Raw genomic sequence first — 6,000 nt, forward strand, 5'->3', positions numbered from 1 at the left:
TTCGTTTTTTGGCCATTGATATTATCACTATTGACTGAAAAAAATATAACAATAAAATTATCGTTAATAAGAGGTTTGCATAATACTGATTTACGCTGAGGTGCATTCGTTATCCAAATTTTGGCGAACGATTATAAACCTACAAAATACCTCAACTTTCTGTTCTGTTCCAGTTATAAACGTCAATTGTTGACAGTGCTGCAAAAGAGAATCATATAAAAACATTTAAACTCGCACAAACATTTAGATTTTGAAATTGGAGCTCGCCATAGTGCGATGAAATATATTTGTTTTTACATAAAAGCAAATTACAGCAGCCTGTGGTTTTCGAGAATTATTAATCGCCGCACAAATATAATACGTTTTCATCAATAAGAACGATACTTCACAAAACCAATTATTTCAACTAAGTTTTTACGAAGTTTACATATAGCAAGAATAATATTGTTTTTGCTGATACATAATTCTGCTAACAGTATTACACTTACCGTTTGTCGGATATTCAGATATGCACTTCTGTCATAAAACTTCAACTTTTTGCTCTTTGATCTTAGTTTTATTATTTGGTCTTGTGACTTTAGTTCGTTTGCTTTATAGGGCTTTTGGCAAAGCAGTTTTGAGCGCATTTTTACGCTTTCAATGAATGTTGCCGATTCCTTGTCTGCGACGATAACCGGGTTCCAGTTTCCGCTGTGGCATTGTCCTAACGCATTGTCGGAGGTGTCAGTCTCCGCGAGATTAACAGCCCTATTTCGCAACTTGACACTATTCAAACTGATCTTAAATGATGCGCGGGTCTAAAAACTTCAGTTGATATTCCTTATATCCTTAAATTAACCCTTCAGACACTATTTATATCAGAATGAAGTTGTTTGACAAAGACCACTGGCATGTTGTAAAAGTCAACCACGCCCAACTAATAACGCGCAACTTCGGGCCACATCCGCTTTTGCCTGCTAAAGCACCGAAACTGGAAGCACAACAATGGGTGTATATGGACACTGACAAATAAGACCCGTTGAAAGAATATAGAATAACTAAGGAATAACACCCTGGTAAAGTATAGTGGAACTGCGCTATACCCCCCCCCCCCTGGTATAATATAGTAGAACCGCGCTATAACCCCCTAGCAAAATATACAAAAACCGCACACCCTGTCTAGTTATTTTTTTTTTTTTTTTTTTTTTTCAGTCAATTTTTTATGCCTCACTTTTGACAAGGAAAAAAACATAGTTGGAACATGAAATTTTCACAACTGTTAAATACCCTCACAAAGTTGTTTCTAATATAAAAAAAAATTGCCTAGGTTCTAAGGGGTGGTTTTTAGGGGGGCAAAACTGTCATTTTTTGTTAATTTTGGTTTTAAGCACTTTTCAGAGATAAAAAAATGTAAAAAAAATCTGATATATTTATGGATGATGGTTACATGACATATACAATGCTAAGTAACAAAATTTTAAACCTTACCCCTGAACTTTTCATCCGGGGGGTCAAAATGCACAACACTTTAGGAAATTTCAATGATATATTTACACTAGAAGGAAATGACATAAAACTCTGAAAATTTCACAAATGTTAGAGAATAATTTAAAGCTGATGTTAAAATAAACATTTTACCTCTTGAAAATAGGGGAGTATTTTAGGGGGGCAAAATTAAAATTCGGTCATTTTTGTGTTTAGAGGTGTCTGAAAAACTAAAGAAAACATTGTTAAATAGTTTTCAATTATAAAGACAAATTATAGGTTGCTTCACAGCAAAATTTTGACCTTCAACTCAAAATAATTAACCCATGGGGGAAAACAATTAACCCAAAATATAGAAATTAAAGTGATTTTTTAATAGAAATTGCAAACAAAGTGGTGTACACTGCCTGGCAGATTTTTTATTTAGACTTGCGGCGGTAAAATATGTTGTTTTGTAAGAGCAATAAGTTAATTCACTAAGACGAGACACTTTGCACAATGGATGTTGCACGCGCTGGACAAAAAAAGCACAGCAGGGAGCCAGCCGCTTCGCGGCCAGAATAAGGCAAGCGATATGAAGAAATTCTGTATTGAAGGTTTTCTGCCGCTAGATTAGAGTAGATAGCAGTAAAGAACTAAATCGAACACATCACACTATTGATTTTTGTCCCCAATTAGAGGCGTATAGGGGTGCAAGAAAAAATTGTCAAATATTTTTCAATTATAAAGACAAGTTATAGGTTTGCTTCGCAGCCAAATTTATATTAAGACCACTGGCAATCAATTTTGTAAAAGTGTACCATGTCCAACCTATAACACGCAACTTCGGGCCACATCCGCTTTTGCCTGCTAAAGCACCGAAACTGGAAGCACAACATTGGGAGTATATGGTCACTGACAAATAAGACCCGTTGAAAGAATATAGAATAACCAAGGAATAATACCCTGGTAAAGTATAGTGAAACTGCGCTATACCCCCCCTGGTATAATATAGTAGAACCGCGCTATAACCCCCTAGCAAAATATACAAAAACCGCACACCCTGTCTAGTTTTTATTCGTTTTATCGCGGTTGCGCTTAATTGAACGTCCGCGATCGGCAAGTTTGGTTAAAGGCCTGTCGATTACTGTGCTGCTTTATAGGCTTCGTAGCCATGCAGTGCGGTGTCAGTGCTTTTTCGGGCGGCCAATTATTACCTGCCGATAATCCTTGCCTAATCATTAAGTGGCAAACAAATGCTGTTGGGCAAGCAACTGACGTGTAATGCAAGGTGCAACGATTTCGCAATATACTTTCTGTTACAAAAGAAATATTTTATAGTAAAACGCATGAAGTACGCTACAGGGTTACTCAAGGTGAATTTTAGGCCAACATTCGGAGAGGTTATACAGCTTATTTGTCCAGTAGGCTAATAGTAACGCATTAATACTAAAAATCAACAAAATCTTCTTGACGAATGCAGTGCATGGCATCGCTTGGCGCAGTACAAAACAGAGCCAAATATCAAAAACCTCGGTGGGGTGGACAAACAAGCTTTGTAATGACTAACTAATTTAATTTAATTTAAAATGAGTTAGGCCTATTTGTTAATTCTTAGAAAGTAAATGCATTTATTCGTTGAATAATGGCTGTATTTGTTATTAACATGGAGAAATAAAACAAGTGAAAACACGGTAAACACAATACAAGGTATTTGTTTATACGCATGGGGCCACGAGCGTTAGGAGCCTTTTAAAGGGGGCCACGAAGCATAAAAGGTTGAAAACCACTGGCAAAGCATGAAAATGATACTATGAATCCCTTGTTTGTTTTTCAGGGTGAACAACCCAACAATCGGGTTATTTTATAGCAAATTATTACCCACAAAACCTGATTTATAAGAAAACTGTTGGGTGTACTTAATCTAAATTTAAATAAAAAAATAACCAAGAAGGTTGTAGATTTTTGTGGTTTGGGCCCAAGGGTTGGGGGTTCATATTTTTGAAGGGGGTTAAAAAAATAATTAAAAATATTATTTTGGTTGTGACATATTTACTCCCGGGAGGAGAATTACTTTTTTGTTTATCGTTTATCTATGGTTTCGGGGGATCAAACATATATTTTAATAATTTATAGGTTTTTTAAGTATGGGGGAATAAATTGTTTATTTTAGTAAGTATATGGGGAAGCGGGGGTTAAGACAGTAAGCGTTTTTTTTGTGGAAAAAATATTTTCATTTACGTCATAGGTTAAGACAGAAAATGTTCGGCCCATAACTGTTTTTGCTTGCAGAAACAAGGCAAGGAATAGTTTTGGAATGTGTATATGAAAAATCCATTAAAATTTATTTTGCATCTGTATAGTCATAGGGGAAGGCAAGAATGTTTTTCCTCATATATGTTTTGCTTGAAGAAACAAATCAAGAGAAAGTACAACTTAATATAAGCCATAAAACGAATAAACCATAGTGTAATTCAAGGGTCGACAACCCCTGGCATGCGTGCCACTTGTGCCACGCCATGGCATGGCACGCCAATTGATTTAACGCGCGCGTTATATCACCTTAAGAAAGTGCAACCATTTCATCACTACCAAATAATTATCATTATTATTACATCACTAACACTAGCGTTAACTAAATGGTTGCACACGTTGCCAGTTCGTGTCACAAATAAGCGTCTTCTGTTGTATCTAATATTATTGTTGCATTTAATATTATTTTTTGTGGGCGTTATACTTGTTGTTTGCCACTAACCGTTCCTATTTCGTCACAATGCCCCAAATTTGGCGTAACGTTTACCGCGTTAAAGCAGGGCATTTTACATCAGTGGTTCTCAACCGCCGGTCCGCGTCGACTTTGCTGCTGGTCCGCCAAATATATTAAATTTATATCTCAATTGCAAAAAGCAAGATGTTGAAGGCGGCTTGTCCATCAAATTTAGAACTTAGCGACTTCCGTAGTTTGCTGCATTGCGACATAACATAGAGTTAATGGTCTACTTTGGACTTTATCGTACGTACAATGCTACAAGTGGTGTGCCCAACTGTTTAAAAGAAGTCTACAACTCGTTAAACTTGAAGACCAGTCGTATGTGAAAAACTTTCATAGAACCAATTATAATAGGCATGATATCAAAAAGACAGCAGGAAATTTCTCATTACATTGAAGTTTTCGTTCTTTGCTTTAGAGCTGCATACTTTGTCATAATTACATTTTGGGCTCATTTCAATTTTTGAAGGCCACCGGTCCGCAAAAAGGTTGAGAACCACTATTAAATGTAAGCAGGTGTGTTGAGTGGATTGCGGAATATCCACCTTAATTTAGTGACGTTAATGGTGAAATACAGAAGCCGAGACGCGATGAAACGCGATGAAACTTCATATTCGGCCCGAGTCGGACTCGGGTTGTTTTCAACCAACTCTGCAGCCCTGATTGCCAGTGCGAAACAAATCATAGAAAAATGTTTGGCCGCGAGTAGTCAATATTTTGATGTTATTGATAAACTGGCACACCGCGTACGAAAGGTCGCCTACCCCTGTTGTAATATATGATATTACAAAAATGAACCTGGTAAATTATCCTATTAATGACCCAATTGTTGAACCACCCATGAAAATCAAACCCTGAAAACCACCCCCTGACAAATTATACAACAACCGCAACCCCGTCCACTACAATGTACTTTAAGAAACAATCCTAATCCATAATCCATTGTTATTAAGTAAATTAAATGCATTTTTGTTATAATCTGGGTCAAAGAACGCTTGCGTGCCATTTTTTATCTGGTCGTGTGCCACATTTGGCACGCGTGCCACTTGTTGGACACCCCTGGTTTAGAGGTTTCAATGAGCTATTTTTACTTTATTTCGACCACAATTTCCTAAGTAAACTGCAAACCAATATCCAATTTTAACGAAACAGAAAGAAGTTCAAACCTTTCTATTATTGCTGATTTAGGTAGAGTCAAGAAAATTGGACCTATGAACTTTGGACCGTAGTTCGAGGACTGTCCACTCATGAATGGTGAAACAATTTGTTAGCATATCTGACCGACGCCGCACCTTAGGAATGTTTACATTGCAATGTTGCTGACTGCGCGTTTATGACTGAAGAGTCTGCCGCTAATTAGGTAAGGATGAAGCCTATTTAGGTTTGTACTTTGACTTGTTGACGTCAGTACCGTACTGGCAAACACAGATGTCCCGGTGTTATAAAAGAATGTCAATTTGATTTTGGCCGAGTGGTATATTCTTCCAGACTGGTGGAGCACATCTTGTCAAGTCCGTTAGTTACGCTATAGATGTGACTCAATGCTTTCAATTGGAGTAGATTTCCATTTCGTATTTAACCTGAAATGACTGTTGATTAGGGAGATCTATCGGTCATATTCCGCTGTTGTCACCAGTTCGCCTTGAGCAGACGACTGTTTATTGTTCAGATTCTCCGTTGCAAGTTATTTGACTTTTTGCAAGATCGCATTTTCGCATCGACCCGATAATGTTGACACAATTATAGACTTCACAGCGTGTTGTCGAAACGCTGACACAGCCTCTTGA

Source organism: Ascidiella aspersa, chromosome 2 (genome assembly GCF_963924565.1).
Source record: "Ascidiella aspersa chromosome 2, kaAscAspe10.2, whole genome shotgun sequence".
NCBI classification, from domain to species: domain Eukaryota; kingdom Metazoa; phylum Chordata; class Ascidiacea; order Phlebobranchia; family Ascidiidae; genus Ascidiella; species Ascidiella aspersa.